This window comes from Vulpes vulpes, chromosome 11 (genome assembly GCF_048418805.1).
Source record: "Vulpes vulpes isolate BD-2025 chromosome 11, VulVul3, whole genome shotgun sequence".
Classification (NCBI taxonomy): Eukaryota; Metazoa; Chordata; class Mammalia; order Carnivora; family Canidae; genus Vulpes; species Vulpes vulpes.
In genome coordinates, this window is record NC_132790.1 from 48474458 (window position 1) to 48497787 (window position 23330).

General features: G+C 34.4%; 1 protein-coding gene and 1 pseudogene across 5 annotated transcripts in view; both read left to right on the top strand.

Moving 5' to 3' along the window:
* Positions 1 to 23330, top strand: part of CNTN5 (contactin 5) — a 1288935-nt gene that overhangs the window by 941299 nt on the left and 324306 nt on the right. The gene's annotated exons all lie outside the window — the stretch shown is intronic.
* Positions 214 to 380, top strand: LOC112915917 (U4 spliceosomal RNA; annotated as a pseudogene).

Below are 23330 nucleotides of genomic sequence, written 5' to 3' on the forward strand. Positions count from 1 at the left end.
TTCATACTTTTATTTCTCCTCTCATCTGTGTTCCCAGTCCAATTTTGAATATTGTTTTTAGCTAATTTTATTTTTGTGTAATCAACATTTATGTTTAATTACTACATGTACGGCATTGTTCTAAAAACTTTACAAGTGTAAAAGCAAATATTAATTTAAAAAAAAGAGGTAAAAAAAAAATAAAAATAAAAAAAAAATTAAAAAAAGAGGTTGAGCTTTGCGCAGTGGCAGTATCGTAGCCAATGAGGTTTATCCGAGGCGCGATTATTGCTAATTAAAAAAAAGAGGTTGAACTAGTTCTATTGATAACATATTAAACACATTTCTAGGGATAAAGAGAATCACCATGTTCCAATAATAGATTTAAATCTTCAAGAAGATATAGCAAAGCATCTTTTTACATTCCACTATGTACAGGACTACTCATACTTCTTCCAGTCCAGATGGGATCTTTTCCTACAAGACTCCCCTCCTTCCTAAGGCAGCATAATCTCAGCCCCATTCCCTAGTGCTATAATAGCTCTCTGGTGGTACAGAGAGGATAGAAGAAAGAAAGAAAGAAAGAAGAAGGAAAGGAAAGAAAGAAATAAAGAAAAAAGAAAGAAAGAAAGAAAGAAAGAAAGAAAGAAAGAAAGAAAGAAAGAAAGAAAGAAAGAAGAAAGAAAGAAAGAAAAGGAAGAAAGAAAGAAAGAAAGAAAGAAAGAAAGAAAGAAAGAAAGAAAGAAGAAAGAAAGAAAAAGAAAGAAAGAAAGAAAGAAAGAAAGAAAGAAAGAAAGAAAGAAAGAAAGAAAGAGAGGGAAAGAAATTGGCCCATGGTCCTTTTCCCAACCTCAGAGTTGGAGAGTACAGTAAAGAGAATCATTGAAGAACTAAATTGAAAAAGTGAGTGGGAATAGATTGAGAATGCATGCAGAAATATTGTCCTTTGTTAGAGAATTCATCAGTTGTCACAGTGAGAAGAAAAGTAAAAAGATTGTAGATACAGGTAACTATTTGGTGGTGAAAAATCTGATGACATTTTTAATTGAAGTATAATTAATATATAGCATTCTAGGGGGATCCCTGGGTGGCTGAGCGGTTTGGCGCCTGCCTTTGGCCCAGGGCCTGATCCTGGAGTCCTGGGATTGAGTCCTGCGTCAGGCTCCCTGCATGGAGCCTGCTTCTCACTCCTCCTGTGTCTCTGCCTCTCCCTCCCTCTCTCTCTCTCTCTCTCTCTCTCACGAATAAATAAAAAAAAACATATAGCATTCTATGTTTCAGGTTATAATATGATTCAACAATTCTAAACATTTCTCACTCTTCATCAAAATAAGTGTGTTCAATCTTTTTTTCACCTATTCCTACATTTTCTTTCTTTCTTTTTTTTAAAATGAGTCACAGGCAAAGTCATCAGCTGAGAATTTATGTGTGGACAACAGGTTTATTTTTTAAGACAAGAGTTGTGTCAACAAGGAAATTATACACGGCTCCATTAAAGACTTCTGAATAATTCAGATCCTATGAGCAATGGAAGGGTAAAAAAATGAAGACTCCAGTAGGCTGAATAATGGCCCCCAATTCCAATTCCTAAAAACTTTAAATGGTACATTCATGGTAAAAGAACTTTGCAGATGTGACTAAATTAAGGATCTTATTTTGGAGACATTACCCTTGATTAACCTAGATTCCTCTAGATGTATAGTGCTTGCCCTAAATGTAGTCACCAATGTCCTTGTAAGAAAGAGGTAGGGGGAGATTTGAATACAGAGGAGGTAAAGGCAGTGTGGTGATGGAAGCAGAGATAGTGATGTGCTTTGAAGATCAGGAAAGGCCAGAAGCTATGCAAAGAATATACCTCTAGAAGCTGGAAAAGGCAAAGAAATAGATTTTTTCTAGAATCTCCAGAGGGAAGGTAATCCTGCTTTCAAGGGAGGCTACCTTTATTTAGGCCAAAGGAAATTTTAATCATCAGGTTTTAAACGTCTTTCTTTCAGAATTTAAGAGAATAAATGTGCTAACTTTAAACTACCAAGCGTTTTTTTTTTTTTTTTTTTTGCAATGACCATAGAAAACTAATACAAAGACCAAACACAAATCCAGAGAAAAGTATTTTTACTTGTCCTGTGGAATATTTGTAGTTCTTAAGTAGTGTGTGAGAGCTGTCTTGCTCCTGTTTGCCAGAGTTGATTGTGTGCCTCTCTTCACTTCTTGGTAGCTTGATATTTTTGTTCAGGATTTTCAACTTATGGATGGTTCCTAGGGGACTTGGAAAGCTTGTGACGAGAACACTCCTACTCATGTATATTTATCTATGTAAAGGAAGCTGAATATATTAAGACTTTATGTCAAATTCTGCAGGTATATAGAAATTTATTTGGCTTTTATTAATCTTTTATTTATTTTGCTGTGTGTCTCTTTGGAAAGATTATCATCTTGATATTATACAAATGAACTAAAAACTTCAAGAAATCATTGGATAATTTCTGAATAAAAAGAATATGTAGGGCAGCCTGGGTGGCTCAGCAGTTTAGCGCCCCCTTCAGCCCAGGGCGTGATCCTGGAGACCCAGGATAGAGTTCCATGTCAGGTTCCCTGCGTGGAGCCTGCTTCTCCCTGTGCCTGGGTCTCTGCCTCTCTCTGTTTCTCATGAATAAATAAATAAAGTCTTTAAAAAAAGAATATGTAGTTTGCTCAAATGTCCTTGACAATCAGTCATTGTACAATTCAATTTCTCCTTAAGCAGACTTATAAAAGCAATTTGAACTTTTACCTATAGAAATCGGATTTTTATCAAGAAAAACAATGTTTATCATTTCATTAACTATCTTAATATATCTAGACTTTGAAGAAATATTTAATAAGTACTGATAAAATTAGTACTTATATGATAAAATTAGATATGTATCTAACTTAGGGTTTTTACTTATTTCCTTGTTATTGTAATTTAGGAAATGGATCTCAAAAGATGTAAACTTTTGATAACTAGTATTGCAACAGTGAATATATCATTCATGATATAAGGAAGGCAGTTGTGTTAATCTTACATCCTATTGTCAGACTATTCTACAACATCTCCATTGCTACACTATCTTTATTTATTTAATAACCTGAAATCTGGCATTGAATCCCACCACATCACTCAATATGTTTTCTCACAACTGGTCATCTATATGTTAATCAAATATATTAGTGTTTTCTCAGCCTTTGTCTTTCTTGACCTCTTTGTGGTTTATGTTTAAACCTGAAAATATTTTCTTTCCTTGACTTACCTGGCAGTAGACCATCCCAAAGAGTTTCATCTGCACCTTTATTTTTTTTAAAGATTTTATCTTTATTTCACACCCTGGGCCAAAGGCAGATGCTAAACCGCTGAGCCACCCAGGGATCCCCTCAGCTTCACCTTTAATGGTCTCTTCTCTATCTACTCCCTAAATCAATCACTGCGTTTAACTCTATGTCTACCTATCTCCATTCACCCTTCTGTCTGCCTTCTTTACAGTTGGTGTTGTTTTAGAAGGGATTTAGGAGCATTAACCTTGTAAATATAGATATTCTTCCAGGATTCTACTCTCAAGTTCCCTTTGTATTTCTTTTTTTTTTTTTTTTTTTAATTAATTTTTATTGGTGTTCAATTTACCAACATACAGAAAAACACCCAGTGCTCATCCCGTCAAGTGTCCACCTCAGTGCCCGTCACCCATTCCCCTCCAACACCCGCCCTCCTCCCCCCTTCCACCACCCCTAGTTTGTTTCCCCGAGTTAGGAGTCTTTATGTTCTGTCTCCCTTCCTGTGTGGAGGTTCCCTTTGTATTTCTACAGTTGTTTTTTTGTTTTGTTTTGTTTTGTTTTTTGTTTTTTTCTTTAATAAGCACTTCTTTTTCTCTCTTTTCAATTTAAAATCTACCCACAAACTAACTTCTTCAATTGTGTTGTTAGTAAGATCACCTTTCTCCTAAATATCTAATATAAACATATCTGGGTCAATTAAAATCTCCAAACCTCATGACCACATATATAAGTTCCATGGGTTTGGCAAGCTTGGTGTATTCTATATCTGTGATGTTTTTTTTTTTTTTCACCTATCTCTTTCTTTCAACTACTAATTATAATACTCTTTACTTCTTGCATAGATTAGTGGCTTTCAACCACCTTTCCCAGAATTCACATAAGATAAATGGTATTTCTATCCACAACTCAAAAGCATTGTCACAGTCTAGACTATAGAAGGAAAGAGAGGGTGCAGGTGCAATGCCAGTAAACTACCTGTTATACTACCTCCTTTATCATCAGTCAAAAAAGCTTATAGCAAGCAAGCTCATGAGAGTAGCATCATTTCAGAGATATAAACTGGAATCTGTTTTGATTAATTTTGTTTGAAGTAAATCAGTTAGCAAGTTGGTTTTCATTTACCACCTATATTATCCTTGGAGAAGTGACTTAACCTGTCTGCACTTCTGTTTATTCTTCTAAACATGGGAATAGCATGGATACTTATCTCACAGGGTTATTGTCAGGACTAGTGCATTAATATGTGTGAAGCAAAAGCAATCAGAAAGGTGGCTGTTATACAGTAAAAGTTATTCACCTGTTGTTATTTATGACAAAATATCCGCTGTATTTCACTAGTGCATGGGTCATTGCAGATAGACTCTCCTTCCTTAGTTCCCTTACTGTAGTGTTTGTTTCTGCTGTTGTCCTTTCCTGTGTTTATTGAGACTCCTCTGAGTAGAACTGATGTTTTAATAGAGCTTTTTGTGGGGGAGGGGGTAACATTGAGAAGAGTTTTATATTTTATTATTTGCTTTCAATTAGTTTTCATTTAAAATCTACTCCAGAATTTTCTGACTCAATCCCCTTTGTTCACTTTTTCTCTTCTTAAGATGCACTATATATACACAATGGAATATTACCCAGCCATAAAAAATAATGAAGCCTTGTCATTCACAACAACATGGTTGGATTTGGAGGGTATTATTGCTATGTAAAATTAGTCAGCCAGAGAAGGCCAAATACCATACACTTATATCTGGAATCTAAAAAATAAATAAAACAACAGAAGCAGATTCATAAATACAGAGAACAATCTGATAGTTGCCAGAGGGGAGGATAAGAAAAATAAGTGAATGGATTAAGAGGTAAAACTTCTGATTATATAGTAAGTGTGTCACAAGGATGAAAAGTACAGTATAAGAAATTAGTTAATAATATTGCAATAACTTTGGCAACAAAGTTATTGTTGAATAGTAACTGTTGAATCACTATGTTGTAAAGCTGAAACTAACATAAATTTTATGACAAGTATACATCAATTAAAAATAAAATTAATAATAAAATAACATTCAATAATAAAACTTCTGAAAACCTTTTGGAAATCTATAAATTTGTATCTAATAGGCCAACATAGTGTGATCCACAAACACTTGCAAGAGAATATTCTGGGTCCTTGTAAAAAACTGAAATGTTAGGCATACCCAAGATCTATCCAATCAGAATTTCTGAAGTGGTCCTAGAAATCAATATTTTTATTTCCAGAGATACATAGTGAACAAATTACCAATAAACACTTCTTTGTTGAGACACAAGAAGTGTTTCTGCTCTTATTCCTCCCCCAGATGATCCCAGCAGCCTTCTCCCAGCTGCAAGCACTAAGAAGAATTAAATCCAAATGATCTTTCTCCCTGAACTGGAAGAGCACTGTTTTTTCAAGGTCCAGTGAGTTAGCTGACCCATCCCAAATCATATCAGCTAGCAGGCTATGCAGGTGCTTTAAAGATGTTTACTGGCTTCTAAAGGCTGATCCTTCAGGAATATTTCAAAAAAATAAAATAAAGTCCTAGACCTACTCTTTACTGGCAGTTCTAAGGATAACCTAGGTCTTTAAATGCACCACTTGGATTACACTAGTGGGAATCATTCTGTTCCAGGTATTCCTTCAAAAAAGATTGGAAGAAAGAGTTTAATATCTGTGTGCAAGTTTTCCTCACCCTGTAATTCCTAGGAATTAACATTTTCTATAGCACTTCCCAGATATTCCATATTCTGTGCAATTGGCAACCACTGCCCACTGCGCTAAATCATTACTTGCCAACCATTTTTTGAATTTTACATACCTCTTCATATTTTTAAAATTCTTTTTTATACTGGACAGAATTTCCAAACAAACCTGGATGAAAAAATACATAGAATCATGTCGGCAGAATTCTGCTAAAAATTCAGATTCCTGGGTCCTGCCCTTCGATGCTCTGATTTAGTAGGCCAGGAGTGAAAGCTAGAGATATTTAGTTTTGACTACATCACTAGGAATTTTTATGTTCAATTAGGTTAGAGAATGTCTGACATTTTATTCTATTTCAATAAGCTACTGTGACCTTAAAGTGATCATCAAACTGTTACAGTATTTTTTTGATTGGTTGATTGCCTCTGGAATATTTTTAAATGTATTTAATTAATAGTTGCAGATCATCTTTAAGATAATCATTGAAATTTAGATTAATATGATGTTTTTGTAGGAATGTTCTCATAATTTAGCTGCCATAGGTGCCATTGGTCTTTTCACTTTATTTAGACAATCTTTCTATTATTAAAAAGCTGCCCATTTTCCAATGGCTGCCAGTTTTCCTCATTTTGCTTGCACTATTATTCTTAATATAATCTATGTGGTTTTTCCTTGAGTAGCCAAAAAGTCATTTAAAAATAACCTTAAGTTTCTTTGTAAATCATTTTAAATTATTTCCTTCCATTTTTTTCTCCTGAATTAATCCTAACATTTTGTCTCAGTTACTTTGTCTAAAATTAAGTAATTCTATGGTAGATATTTTAAGGTTTCTCTTCTCCTGCAAGGATATTGAATATATATCCTTATTTATACCCTTCTTTATTGAATTATATTTTTATTTTGTGATCATTTTTATCATCCAGTGCTAGGAATCACACCCAGGATATTGAGGGTTGTAAAACTACTTCTGGAAAGCAATTAGTAATATTTAGCAGTGTTTCTTTCACAGTTCACCCCAATGAGATATTTTGCAAATTTATCATAAAATATTAAGACTTTTTTTTAACAAATGTACTGAAACTCATCTATTCGAATGAATGCTGTGTTCTTCAACATAGAAATACTGGGAGGCAATTTATTTTTATCAATATAATCTCACCATTATTCAAAAGATTTTAAAAATCAGTGATTCATCTCACTATTTTATAACCCCTGTATTTCAGTGCTCTGAAGGGAAGATAGCAGCTGCGTAAGTGGAAGGCTTGATAATGCTTAATGTTTTTCTTATGCACCAGGCAATCTATGCTGAAAGCTTTTCATACATTCCCTTATTGAGTCATCACAACAAAACGGCATTTTGAGTTTATCTTTCTTTTATAGGTAAAGAATCTGCCATTTGGACAGGTAAGGGTCCTCTTACCTATGTTTGTATGACTCTAAAAAATATACTGCTATGCTTTATTGCTCAGTTGCCAGCCAGTTAAGGGACTTGCTGAGGAGCTGGTGGGACATGTAGAACTAGACCTCTAACTCACATTGTGTTTCCCATTGTATCGTTATGCTTCACTTATGACATCATTGCCAAATTGGGGGCTTGAGTTACTTTATCAATATTACCTATCAAATTTAAAGGGTATGCTTAAGATGGTTCTCAATATGGGAGGATTTTTTTTCTCAATATAACAAGAAAGAGAAACTGTCAAATTTATTAGAGTATAATGAGTAACCCGTATAAGTAAAATTGGGGTTATGCAGATCTTTGGGTATGATACAATTCATCTATAGAGAATGTAAGGTTGCCCACTATATAGTGTGTTAATTATCTTCCAAAATATCTGTCAAGAGAATACATAACCTAATTTTCTTAATAATTAGTAGGTTACTTAATATTATAGCACATTTTTTTCTTTAAATGTAGGTTTTCTTTCAGAGTACTAAAATAATGAATTATGAAGAAGAGAAAATGAAGAATATGCCAAATTCAGAATCCTAAAGAATATTTCTATCACTCACTCATTTAACACATAAATTAAAGTTAACATAAAGAAATGTTTTTGCTGTCATCCTGATATCCAGATGATCAAATACAAAATACACATGGTACAAATCTTACAGATACCCAACTTAGAAATGATTCATATGTATGAATAGCTATCCTGCCACAAGTTGGTCATCACCACAGGCCCTTCCAATTTTGCCTTTATTTGAACAAAAGATGCACGCCCAAGAAGCTTTTAGAGAATTTGAAATTCAGAAGTGAGTGAAAATAGAGAACAAGTTTTAAAAAGAAAAAACCAGGAGAACAATTTAGAGACTCTAACCACAGAAATGGGCTGTCAGGCAGATCTGGCTAAATGCAGTAGACCCACTATCTACAGCCTCTTCCTCCCCTATGGCATAATACTTAAATCACTCAGGCTCAAATTCCACCAACTAAATAGTCATTTAGATGAATAAGCATTACTCTTAAAAAAAATAAAATTCCACAGAGAGAATTAGAGATCAATAATTTTTACTTTAGAGCACATATGAGATAAATCTTATCTTTTTACTTTTAACAACTTATTGAGACAATATCCCAGAGGTAAAGGGATATATGGGTTACAAGGGAAGAGAGTTGATAAGACTGTGAAGAATAATAAAAAGGAATTCAGTATCACTTTAAATATATATATATATATATATATATATATATATATATATATATAATCAGGTAGAGAGCTTTTGAGGCAGAGTTAATTATTTTGTAATCCCAGTACTACCTCATTTTAATTATGTGACCCACCCTTTCAAACCTTGGTTTCTTGATTTATATAACAGGGATTATAACTGCCTTAAGATTGTCGTAAAAATTAAAATAATTATTCATATAAAGAATCTGGCATAGTTTCAACAGGTTTTTTTTTTTTCTGTTCTTGGGATTCCAGATGAATAACACACCCTTTGATCCTCGAAGAATTCATCATTTAATAGGGAAGATAGACAAGGTAATAGCTCTGTTAAGTAACATCACAATGTGTGAAGAGTAAAACAAAGAGGTATCATATGTTGGCGGTGCAAAGAGGGTAGGAACCAGCTCATCATGAGCACTGGCAGAGCAGAATTGACATTTTAGTGCAGTGCTGAGAAAGAAAAGGAATTTGTCAGTTGCCCCAATTCTGAGCTGGCATTATAGACAGAGGGAAAAGCATATGCAAAGGATCTAGAGAAGAAAGGTAAATAAAAAATTGAATATGAAAAAAACTTTGTACTTCAAGCGTTTGTCTGAGGACGGCTCCACCTTTGGGAAGGAAGCATATGTAGAAAGAAGTGATTTATTTTCTCTTCTCTCTTAGCCATAAGAATCCTTGCGTCTAGGACCCAGAAATCCAAAAAGCTATGTTTGTACTATACATCACTTATTATGAACTAAGCAGTATTTTGTAAGTTAAATAGCAACCAAACCATCACTTATAATTTTCTATGGAATGATGTGTTGGCTCCAAAGCACCTATTTACCATAGAGCACATGGAATACAATTCATTCATTATATAGCATTGTGGAAAAGATCATGGGCTCTGGAACCAGACTTCCTGAATTCAAATTTCCCCTCTCCAAGATTTTGGACAATTTTAAAAAAGATTTTATGTATTTATTTGACAGGGAGAGAGAAGGAGCACAGGCAGGGGGAGCAGCAGGCAGAGGGAGAGGAGGAAGTAGGCTTCTTGCTGAATGGGGAGCATGACTTGGGGCTGGATATCTGGACCCTTGGGATCATGACCTGAGCTGAAGGCAGACCACCAACTGAGCCACCCAGGTGCACTGTGGACCATTTTTACCCTTTCTAATTTAGTTTCCTCAGAGGTGAAATGAGGAAATTACTTAACCAATTCAAAAAGTTTTAAGAAAAAAAAAGTTGTAAGAATTACAGCTGACATATCTAAAGGACTTGGAGAGGACCTGGTATATAGTAAACTACAAAAATTATTCACAAATCCAACTACAGTAACATAACCAAATCATAATATAACTAAAAGTAAGAAACAAGACCTTACAATTGTATTTGCATTCATTAAATTGCTTATTTCCCTGAATCATGATTTCACTAAACTGATATAAGCCTGCAAAACAAGCAGATTTGTTGAGCTGGAATGAGGTGATGTGTAATTTTTTAAAAAGATTTTATTTATTTATCCATGAGAGACACACAGAGAGAGGCAGAGACATAGGCAGAGGGAGAAACAGGCCCCTGCAAGGACCTGGATGCAGGACTTGATCCCAGGATTCTGGGATCACATCCTGAGCCAAAGGCAGATGCTCAGCTACTGAGCCACCCAGGTGTCCCTATTTTTTTTAAAGTATCCATCAATAGATGATTCGATAAAGAAGATGTGATATAGACCTATATAGATAGATCTATCTATATCTATATATCTATATCTATATACATCTATAGGAATATTATTCAGCCATGAAAAAGAATGAATCTTGCCATTTGCAACAACATTAATAGAGGTAGAGAGTATAATGTTAAGCAAAATAAGTCAGAGAAAGATAAATACCATATGATCTCATTCATATGTGGAAGTTAAGAAACAAAACAAATGGAGTGCCTGAGTGGCTCAGTCAGTTAAGTGTCTAACTCTTGGTTTTGGCTCAGGTCATGATCTCGTGGGTCATGAGATCTAGTCTCTTATTAGGCTCTGCCTTCAGCAGGGAGTCTGCTTGAAGATTCTCTCCCTCTACTCCTCCTCCTACTCATGCTCTTTCTCTTTCTCATAAATAAATAAATAAATAAATAAATAAATAAATAAATAAATAAACAAATAAATCTATCTTAAAACAAACAAACAAAAACTAAACAAAACAAATGAGCAAAGGAAAAAAGAGAGAGAGAGAGAGAGAGAGAGACAAACCAAGGAACAGATTCTTAACTATAGAGAACAAACTGATGGTTACCAGAGAGAATGTGTGTGGGGATATGGGTGAAATAAATGATGGGTGTTAAAGAGAACACTTAATGATGAAAAATAAAATAAAATAAAGATATCACAGAAACATTTTTTAAAAACAGATTTCCAAAGGCTTTTCAGTGTTGGAAATTCAACATTTGTATTGCTAACATGTTTGAAGTGAACACTTACTGTTATAGCTCTGCTTCTGGTTCTCTTCAGAAAGTATTTACTCACACCCAAGCTGAACTAGGACAATTTGCAGAAGAGGGCACCTTTTCCATTATGAATTCTTTCCTGACTTTCTTCTTTTTCAAAGAAAGGAAAAGTGTATCTTTTATAGTCATTTAAATACCAGTTCCTAGTTGCTGTTGCCCTTTAATGTGAATAGTTATATTCAATATTTATTTTGTGGTTAAATTCTTATTATCCTTTATTTTGGCTTAATACTGGATAATAGGGATAATAGGGACGCCTGAGTGGCTCAGTGGTTGAGCATCTACCTTCCACTCCGGTCGTGATCCTGGAGTCCTGGGATCGAGTCCTGCATCAGGCCTGCATGCAGTCCTCCCTGCAAGGAGCCTGCTTCTCCATCTGCCTATGTCTCTGCCTCTCTCTCTGGGTCTTTCATGAATAAATAAATAAAATCTTTAAAAATATACTGGATAATATATTCAACAAATAAAAATAATAAGGAAACTTACTAATATAGTCCTGATAGTCTATATTGCCAAGACAGTTTGTGTGTGTGTGCGTGTGTGTGTGTGTGTGTGTGTGTGTGAAAAGAAAGACATGAAAACTAAAATACAATGTGGTTTATTCAGCAGCATTAACAGGCTTAAGATAGAATCTCCATTTCATCAGTATTAATGATCTAAGATAAATCTTTTTAATGACCAAGAATAGATGGTACTACAATATATTAATGGGTTAATATTTTTTAAATATTAGATCTTTTTGTTGTATGCACATGTGTATATCTATATAGAATAAAACTGACAAATTCTTTTTTTTCTCCTTATCTGATATTAAAATCTGAAATTACCTATAAGGATTTTGGGGAAAATTCTGGAAGCTTTATGATGTTTTCCCAGTCCTGAGTAATGAAAAATTCTTAAATGAATTTGAAGATTAGTTGTTATTTCTATGTTGTGCATATAATCGGTGCTCAATAGCTAGCCCTCATCATTTGGCTTGTACTAAATTAGGACTATCCATGTACATGAACCTACCTGATCTGATCCTCTATGAGCCAAAATTAAATGTATGGTTCTAGCTACCAATAAATTATCTATTTCATTAGAAAAACAAGACATTTAAACACTAAACATTAAATAAAATATGACTAAATAGAGATGAGAAATGCAAATAGTAAGTGCTATAAGAATTTATAGGATGGATCCATCATTATGGGGTACTGTGGTTATAGAAAGTAGTCCTGAGGGGAAGGTAAAAACAACGTAATCCGGCCTTTTTCCTAGAGAGTATTTGAATGGATATATAAGTTGATATTTTTCTTTTTTTTTAAGATTTTATTTATTTATTCATGAAAGACACGGGGTGGGGGCGTGGAGTAGGCAGAGACACAGGCAGAGGGAGAAACAGGCTCCATGCAGGGAGCCTGACATGGGACTTGATCCCGAGTCTCCAGGATCAAGCCCTGGGCTGAAGGCGGCGCTAAACCCCTGAGCCCCCCGGGCTGCCCCGGATATATAAGTTGATAACTTCAATATAACACAGCAAAGAATAAGTGTGGGTTCATTATTATCAAGTGGAAACTAAATTTGACAAATTAGATTTGGAGCAGATTTTTAAGACTTTACATGCCATCATAAGGAGAAATTGAGTTGTAACAATTAGGCGATGAGGAATCACTATTTTTTTGAGAAAGGAAAATAAATGATGATAATATTATTTTACAAAGATTAAGCTGAAGTCATGTACAGAATGCAGGGGCCAAGTATACCAGAAATTGAAGTCAAAGATCTGAATTAAATTATGTCTGTGGAAAGAAATCAGAAAGGACATGTACAAGAAATCCTAGAAAGATTATAAGGAAATTCCTTATATTGCTCCTGAAACACTCTCAAACTTCAGATGAAGAATAAAGAAAATGTTTGTAAGAACCACACTAAGATAGGACTATGGGACTCAGGCTCACCCGAAGAGTGACATGTAGCCAGATGGAAGTCAATCAATTCATATATTGGTACTGCAGGTACAAAAAATAAGCTTTATTTCTTCATTGCTATAAACCACAATACAGTGAGTTATATAGAGAAGTAAACATCATTAAAACTCAATGAGATATTCACTAAAACAATGTCTTGAACTGTGCACTGTGAGAAAACAAGCAGAGTAAAATTAATTCTTCCAAAGAGTAGATAAAATTTGAGTATGACTTTAAAACCTGAATGCAAGTTTATCAACTAAAGGAAAAGGTTAAATGAATTACAGAGAAAGACAAAAGCATGTGGTTGTACAGTGGCATCATTACTTTGAAAAGTAGAGAAAAGTACAGTTTGGCTACAGAGACAGATTTGTCGGAAGAGTCACTAAATATGAGAATAACCAGAGAGGAAAGGTCCAAATTGGGAAGATCTTTGAATGCAAATCTAGAGGGTTCTGATTTTATTTTAAATCACACTTAAGTAAGCAGGGAATTAGCATTATATATATTTTTGTTGTTGTTGTTATTTTTGTTTGTTCTTTGTTTATTTACTTGTCTTCAGGACAATAACTTTTGTAGTGTTAGTAGTAGGAAAGACAGACCAGTGAATTCAATGTTGATCTGGAATTTTGAATGGCTTTTTGTAGAAAAGAAGGGATTGACAGGATATCACATCTCTATTCGATTAAGTAATGAAAGCCAAGTGAATGTTATATGGGAAAATTCAGGTCACTTTTTGATGAGCAGATAAAATAAGGAGTTAAAATAGTCGTACAAAAAGATAAGTTTGTATACAACAACCTGGGAGTTCAGAGGCAAAGTCACAAAGATATCAACCCGTAAGATAATTAGAATAGTGTATGTAAATAACTATAATGCAAGGTACAGCATAATTAGTATCAAAAGAAATAAGACACCATGGTAGTCCAGAAATAGGGAACAATATTTCTTGCTGGGAAAATTACAGAAATTTGTTTTTCACTAGGAAGGGGCATGTTTTTGTATGCTTTCTCTTTTTTCTCTTCTTCTCCTCCTCTTCCTTTCTCTCTTTTCTCTTTCTCCTCTCCCTTCTTCTCCACTTTTTCTTCCTCTTCCCCTTCCCCCTTTTCTTCTTCTTCATCATTGTTGCTGTCATTGTCATCTTCTGAGATGGAATGTGAAGTTTATTGATAACTAAACTTTGGTGTCCATGGGATGATATTAAGGTATTGTTAAATAAGGGAAATTATCATACGGTTTCACTTATATGTGGAATATAAGAAACAGTGCAGTGGGTCATAGGGTAAGAGGAGGAAAACTGAAAGGCAAGCCATCAGAGAGAGAGAAAAACCATGAGACACTCTTAACTATAGGAAACAAACTGAGGGTTAAAGGAGGGGAGGTCCGTGGGAGGATAGGGTAATTGGGTAATGCATTAAGGAGGGCACATGATGTGATGAGCCCCAGGTGTTACATGCAACTGATGAATCATGGAACACTAAACCTGATATTGTTTGTACTTTATGTTGGTGAATTGCATTTAAATTAAAAAAAATAAAGTACTTCAAAATTAAAAAAAAAAAGACAAATAGCATGTGGAAGGCTCATAACCAGTTAAGAATAAAGTATATTTTGAAAATAGAGGGTCATTTCGTCAGTTAAGTGTCTGTTTTCGGCTCAGGTCATGATCTCAGAGTCATGGGATGGAGCCCCATATCTGGCTCCCCGCTCAACAGGGAGTCTGCTTCCCCCTCTCCCTCTGCCCCTGCTCATGTGCTCTCTCTCTCTCTCTTTCTCTCTCCCTCTCAAATAAATAAAATCTGTAAAACAAATAGCAAGCATATCTGTTACATAGAATAGTGGATGCATGAAAAGGAAAAGTAAGAGGTAAATTTGAAAAGATAACTTAGGACTAGAACATTTGAGTGGGAAACTAACAAATGAAAACATCAGTAAATAAAGAGAAAGGATCCATGGCATACTTCCAGCAGTCACAATCAACTCTATTGCAGTAATGTTTAATCCTCCTAGTTCAGTCTTCTTCACTTACAGATGTTACTCCGTCTGGGTAACAGTGATCCATTCAACATCCTGACCTCTGTTTTTTAACCTCCTCGCCTCCCTTAAACTTGCACTCCATCTCACCTTAGCCACCCACTGCAAAGGTCATAGCCTGGATTTTGCTATTACCAATGATTTTGCCTTTATCAAAATCTCAATTTTTAGTTACAACTCTCTGCCCACAGCCTCTTTTCTGTCTGTTTAGCACTTTCTACTCAAATAAATCTTCAACCTCTCAGGCTCTGCAATCCTTTGATCAATTCACTATATTTCTGTCCATCATATCCTCATGTCCTCAAGCACCTTTCCTTTCTATCATCTGACACAGTCACTCATTATAAACACTTTTCCTTAAACACACTCCATTCTATGTACCTTCCCAATCTCTCCCTTATATTCTACTCACTTGACACATCTCTAACTCCAACTGCAGCCTTTGTCCCATTCACTTCATGGTTGTCAATGTGAAACTGACTGTGGATGTAAAAAGATACATAACTTTGAATACAGATTTTGCCTTAAATTTGTAATCTTATGTATTTTTCCAATAATAAACATAACATCTTACCTGTATCTGTATCCATTCATGCTATCCTACCTCTTAGTACAACTAATGAGCTGTTGTTGGCATTTCTGTGCACTGGATCCATACACTCTTACCTAGTTCAAGGAGTTTCTGCAGTTACCCCCTCTCTCTCCTGTAAGGATCATTTGTTTCATCCATATGGAATCATTCTTATCAGTAAACATAGTACTATCTTAAAAGAAAAATTTTCTTGGTTCAACACCCTCCACTCCAGCTCCCATCTTATTTTCTCTATTCTCCTTTATAGCAAGACTTCATCCAAGAGTTGTCTAAACTCTATCTCACATATCTTCTATTTTCTCTTCTATATAATCCTGTGAGGCCTTGACAACCAGTCATGCCACTAAGTATCTCCACATTGCCAGAGGGAATAAATTGGATGTAAGGGAATTCAAATTGAAGTAATGACAATCAGAATGGAAAGAAAGAAATTGATAGGAAATGTTATAGAAACTAAACTAATAGAACTTGGCAATTGATTATGGAGAAATGGAGAGACTTTATAACTTTATTCATTCACAAGATACTTTTTATTCTTCTACGAACATTCAATAATTTTTAAAAGTATAGATTTTATTATTCCAGATAAGAAAATTACCTTGAATTTCCTTCAAAATGGAAAGATCATAAGCATTGAAATACCTAAAAATAAAATTTCTCAGGGCACCTGGGTGGCTCAGTTGGTTAAGCCTGACTCTTGGTTTTGGCCCAGGTCATGATCTCAGGGTCCTGTAAGGTTCTGCGCTCAGTGTAGAGTCTGCTTGAGATTTTTCCTCTCTCCTCCTCTGCTCTTCTCTCGGCTCATGCACGTTCTCTCTCTCTCTTTCCCTCTCTTTCTATCTCAAATACATAAATAAATAAAGTATAAAAAATAAATTAAAAAATATTCTCAGCTCTTATGGTACCTGTCATACATTTTCTACATAATTAATGAGAATTAGATTCTTTAATTGAGGTATTAAGTATTCTGGAGCACTGACTTTCTACCAGGCATTCTTTGAGGTTACAAAGGGAGCAAAACAAAGTGATCTCTGTCCTGTTTGATCTTATAGATTAGAAGAGAAACAGAAATTGAGCAAAGGAATACAAGTGCAATGAGATTGAACAATTATAATTGTGATTAGTTTTACAAAAAAAAGAAAGAGTATTATAATATATATTATACACACATACATAGAAACAGAGATTCAATATATATAGAGAGAAACAGATTATATAGAAAAAACATATAGAAAAATTATAGTACCCTTTCTTTAATATATACCTATATATGTATATGTGTATATATATTTACATGTGTATGTGTGCATATAAATGTGTATATATATATATATATATAGAGAGAGAGAGAGAGAGAGAGAGAGAGCTCGCACGCAAGAGAGAGACAGACAGACAAAGAAACAGAGATTAACCTGTTTGGGTGGGGAGTGACAGGAAGTAGAGAGTCAGGAAAATACTTCTTTTTGAAGTAAAACTTAGTTGCCTACAAAACTGGAAATGACTAAATAATTCTACTTTGCAAACAGTGGGAACTTTTCCTGGGGAGCAACATAGAATATGAGAGGAAGATGGTTTTTGGAATTAATATAGTCCAAGATTTGAAGACCTTACTTGCCATTTAATAGCTCACTGATGTTGAGCAAGTTATTTAGCCTTTCAAATACTCACTTTCCTCTTAATTAAAATAGAGATAATCGTATCTACCTTGTATTTAAAAGATTTAAATGACAATTTAGTTACTTGCACTTACAGCACCAGGCTTATAGCAAGTGTTCAAAATGTTTATTATCTCTTTACATCTAGACTTTTTAATGCATACAAAGCCTCGTGATGAGGCTATGATAACTGACATTTCCCCTCTGGAAATATTTATCTTTTGGATGATATCATTCATAGATCTTTCGAAATCAGTAAGAGTTTATAAAATAAAATATGTGGTGAACTGTTTACAGAGTAAATCAGGGCCTGGTATGCTTAGTACCTCAAATCTGAGTGCTAACAGCAGGAATGCTGGCATTCTCAATAACAAGACTAAAGGGAGAAAACAATCTGTGCAGATTGAAGTGTAAAAATAAACTCTTAACAATAGTTAAAACAACCCATTTGTCACGTTTTCTCCCAGAGTTATGCAACTAGACAGTTGATCAAATGAGCTAACAGAACTAATTCCTCCAAGATATTTTAAGTCCCATGACTTCTTGGTGATTACTGTATGAATAAATAGCTTTGGGTAAGAAACTTTTCTGGAAAGACCAATTTCTCTGAAGAATGTTGAAAATCTAGAACTAAATGGTAATGTGGGTTTCTAGGTAGTTGCAAGTTACAGAAGTTCACTTCAGTGAACTTAAGTAAGAGACTTGTGTTTTCAGAAAATACATAATATGAAAAGAGAAAAGATATTTTAAAAATCCAAGATTAGGGTCTGTAATATGACGTGACTTCATAGGAAGTGAGACTGGAAGGTAGCTAAATCCAAATGGTCCTATAAATCTTAGTAACAGGAGTGTATGGTTATTTCCTTTATATCTTTCCCAATGATGCATTTCAGCTCTTATACATAACTTTTTTACTCTCCAATGGCTTGTCTTAACTTCTGATTTGAATAGACCCTCCTTACCTTATAGAAGGTGTGCGTGTCCAAACTGCTTCCACATAGCTTAGCCTTACCTTTATCTTTGTATCTTACTGCTTTTAGTTTCTTATAGAAAGGACTATGGATGTAGCAATTTATTTTTTTTAAATCTATTTTTTTAATTTTTTTATTCATTTATGATAGTCACAGAGAGAGAGAGGCAGAGACACAGGCAGAGGGAGAAGCAGGCTCCTTGCACCAGGAGCCCGATGTGGGACTCGATCCCGGGTCTCCAGGATCGCGCCCTGGGTCAAAGGCAGGCGCTAAACCGCTGCACCACCCAGGGAGCCCCGGATATAGCAATTTATGATTAATGTGCTTAATGCAGTGAATAAAGTCCACCATATTTCTGAGGCATTTCTTTATCTTTGTAAGGGAAAAAATATTCTGGTAAAAATAAATATTTAATGAATCACACAGAAATTATAGTTTCTACTTAAAATCACAATGGAAAAGAACCAACTCTGATTAAGGTGGGAAACCTCCACAGAACTATTTAGAGATCTTCAAAGCATTTAATTATTGAATTGGATATTAATACGTCATTTGGAATCATTATATTTTTATTTTTATTTAGTTTCCTTTCAAGTCAGCATAGTAGTTGCCCATTATTAATGGGACCAGTCAAACTAGCTTTCAGAAAAGGGTCCTTGGCTTTAGAATGAGGACCCAAGTTCATTCAAAAGCTAATATGTTATTATACTCATAGGTTTTGGTGGCATCTCATAAAAATCAAATTACCAACATTTTTAGCAGGTACCAAAATTTTTTCATATTTGAAACACAGACAGATATACAGACATATACACACAATGCAAAAAGTCTTAGTAAGAAAACTTACTAAGAAAACTTAGTAAGAAAATCACCCATAAAAGTTTTAAATTATAGACTTATTACAAAACTATATATGCTTTTGGTTACGTGAATATAGAGAAGTTTTTGTAATTTATTTGTGAATCGAAATTTTCTTTTAAAAAGCAAACATATTTAATTTCTTAAAAATACAAACCTTTCTTTAAAAGAAAGAAAACCTGGGATCTCTGGGTGGCTCAATGGTTTAGTGCCTGCCTTCAGCCCAGGGCATGATCCTGGGTCCTAAGATTGAGTCCCGCATCAGGCTCCCTGAGTGGAGCCTCCTTCTCCCTCTGCCTGTGTCGCTGCCTCTCTCTCTCCTCTGTGTGTGTGTGTGTGTGTGTGTGTGTGTGTGTGTGTGTGTGTCCCTCATGAATAAATTTAAATAAATGAATAATAAGGAAAACTTTTTAACATAGTTCTCAAGTGAATATTCAACCCTTTGTTAGATTTTTTGTATTTACTTTAATAGCTTATTGTTTTAATGCTAGAGAGCTTATAGTTTTGTTCAGAAAACAATATATAGCTGACTTTACTTTTATTTTTTCCAGGTTATTGAGGCACATGGGCTGAGCCTTCAGATTATGGTGGAGAGAGATGAATATATTTCCCTAAATCACAGTGTTAAGAACAGGAGAAGAAAATTGTCTTAAAATTCAGTAATCAGAAGAAAGTAATTACAGTCTAAGGCAGTGCCTTGATCAATTTTTTTCTTGATGTTTGGGAAAGGGGAAAAAATATTAGTTTCTCTGATTTTCAGAATATATATATTAGTGATGAAAAACATCTTCTAATAATAAAACCTTCTAGTTCTTCTCAACCTTCTTAGATAAATACTATTCATAAAGGTACATTTATCTGAAGATAACACAAGTTATTTATTTTTCTTGTCAGGAGATCATTCAATTTCCTTATTTACATAACAATGACTCATCTTGAGAAACTATGAGTCAGAGTAATATACACCTTTTGAGGTGAGAAAACAACATGTAGTCTATCTGGACTTGTGAAATTGTTTCTTATCAGGTCCTTATTTTGGGATTGAAAAGAAGGCATCTGGACACTTTTCTAAATGATTAACATTTCCAAAGATCATAACTTGCAATTTACTTGTAAATAAGAAGAATATATTAATGTGCAACATTTAGATTTCTAAGCTCTCCATAATATTAGCATTCTCATTGTACATGATAAAATGGATCCAGAGCAGTTCTGTGATTCCTTCACTGTTTCAATAGAGGCAGGGCTGGAGCTAGGATTTGCACCACTTATCTACAAATCACAAGTTGATATCCAATATGTCCCAAAAAGACAAGTGTAGTGATATATCTCACACATAGCACAATGTTAAGGGGCATAGTGTGAACTATTTATTCATTTACTTTCTTCCTTCTCTCATCTTTGTCATTATCATTATTGTTGTTGTTATTATTATTACTGTTTATTATTGTTGTTGATGATGTTATTTATTTGGGCTTTTATTTCCTTAACAGAGGGCTTACATAGTGCAATGATTATATATTTCTATTCAGATTGCTAAAGACAGTAAAAATTTAATTACAAATGAAACTTCTATTAACACTCAAGTACCATTAAAATACAGACGGTGTAGATCCATCTTCAATGAGTATTTATCACTAGCCTCGAGTTGAATCCTGCAGACTGAAATTTTTGTAAGTTTTCCAGATTTTTTGGATGTCATTGTCTCTCTATTCTGCAATCCACTTGGAGAAACAGTTCTTTAAATTACATTCTACTTAGGAAAAAGCACCCTAACTGTTTGTAAGTAATTTGAATAAATAAGAAAATCAATGACCATGAAGACATAGGAAGAGAATAATGTTCTTTCAGCTGGGGAACTTCTGTTTATTAGGAGTTAGGGTAATTTGGGGTCATCTTCTATTGGCATCCAATTCCAATATAGGGCAGCCTACTATCCCAGGAAAGACAGGTATGGGGAAAGAGATGAAGACACAAGGCAGTGTCTCCTGGGAGACAAAAATAAATAATTGAAATAAAAATGAACTGTCTTCACTAAAGAGATACACCTCACAACTATGTGCCTTATAGGGCTGTTTCTCTTTCCTTTTATCATCAGACCCTACCCAATAAAAGAAATTACAAGCTTAGCCACATGTAACTTGAACTATTAACGATTACAGCTGAAATAAACCAAGTATTCATGGCAGACAGTCAGTGATTTATGTAGTATGTGTGGAATACCTGGTCTGTTATACTCTATGATTGAAATTCCTCAAAAGAGTGAAGTGAAGAAAATAGCTGTTAATGACCCAAGATCAGAAAATTCCTATTTTTGCCCCATTTCCACCAACAGCATTCCATAGGACCTTGTGCCAGTTTTGACTTTTAACTCTTTGACTTTTAACTCTCTCATCTTAAAAAGAAAAGGGGGGGGGGATTATATTACCTAAGGTGGACTTTAGTCAGAACATAATTATCCCACAAAATGTATAGCAATGTAGATTGCTGACTATTTCAATTGTTAAGGAACAAGACATATCTAAAGAGCTTTCTCATCTGTTCGTAATGCATCACTATCAAGATAAAATGTAAAAGAACCAATTATTTCTTACAGTGCAGCTCAAATTAGATAATATCATTTGAAGGCTCTTACTCAAATATTTTAATTTTATTTTTATTATCTAGTTGAAATACTAGCAAACTGTTTAGGTCCTGAAGTAAGGCTTAACAATGTCTTTGGACATATAGGAATAATTTGAGAAACACTAGAAGGCCCTACCTGGCCAAAATCACCTCCCAAATACTCCCAGGAATGCTTATCCTTTGAGTCATTGTTAAATATGAAAACTGTAAAAGAACTAGTTTGCAGCTCACAAATACTATGTGAAAGAGAAGAGAGATAATACATGGGTTTAACTCTTTTTAGTCAATAATATCAGTAATACTTTGGTATTATTAAGAGACAGATCCAGATATTGAAGGGCTGTATTATTTTCCTTTAAATAATACATAAATGTTAGTATAAAAGTGGATTCTAAAGGAAATTTTCATTTATGAGATGAGAAGAAACTAAAACAGATTATTGAAGCTTTGGAGATTCAGGTTGCTTTTTTCTGAACTTTTTAAAACAATTTACTAAAATTACTATATAGAAATATTTTCTAAATTCAGCCTTAATTTTGCTGCCTCTTTACAACATTCTACAGTGCTCAGCAATTTCTAGCACTCACAGGAAACTATGCAAGTAAGGGTTTTAAGTTTAATAAGGACCATGATAAATCATGTATTACTAAATCATCAGATTAACAGACATAGAATAAGAATAGTACTGAATCAATGTTAAGTGTGGATAGGGAGATCAACAAAGCTAAATTTAGGGACTTCTTCAGGTGGACAAATCAAAGGTAGACACTGAACAAGATGAGTTCTCATAAGGGGGCTTACAAGCAAGAAGTTTTTAAGATAAACTTCTCATCTTTGAATACACTCAACCAGATATCACTAGCAGGCCAAATCCTGCTATTAGGGGAAAACACAGGAAAAAAAGAAAATGTGAGGAAATAAAAGAAGTTGGAAAGTATGAAGGACGATATAAAAGAAGTAGAAGAGGAAAATAGATTTAAAAAATGCAAAACAGAAGTCACTGACTTATCTGAAAAGAACAGTCTAAATTATTAGCAGAACCATGTCCAGAATCTCAATCTCTTTGATGCAAATATCAGCGATATTTTGTCTAGATTGTTTTGCAAAAAATAAAAAAAAATAAAATAAAGCAAATATAATCTTCCTGTTCTCAGTGAACTTAAACACTTTCCACCTAAAGTTGGCCACATTCATTCCTCAAGGCGCATATCAAATTAATAGTAGATAGGTAGGTAGGTAGGTAGGTAGGTAGATAGATAACAAATGAACACATAAAGGTTTTCTTTGCCAGAGGTCACCTTTCCTCCCTTTGAATATCCAGTGCATCTTTCCTTTACATCTTATATCATTTTACTTACTGTATCGATTTCTTCCCCTGCTCTCCTTTCTCATCTCACACACATATATGAAGGTCATATATGTGGATTACACACAGACCTTATCTAAACATGCACATACGCCCATAAGCATAGACATCCCCAAACACACACAAGCTGCTCAGAGAAACATCTGTGCTAAA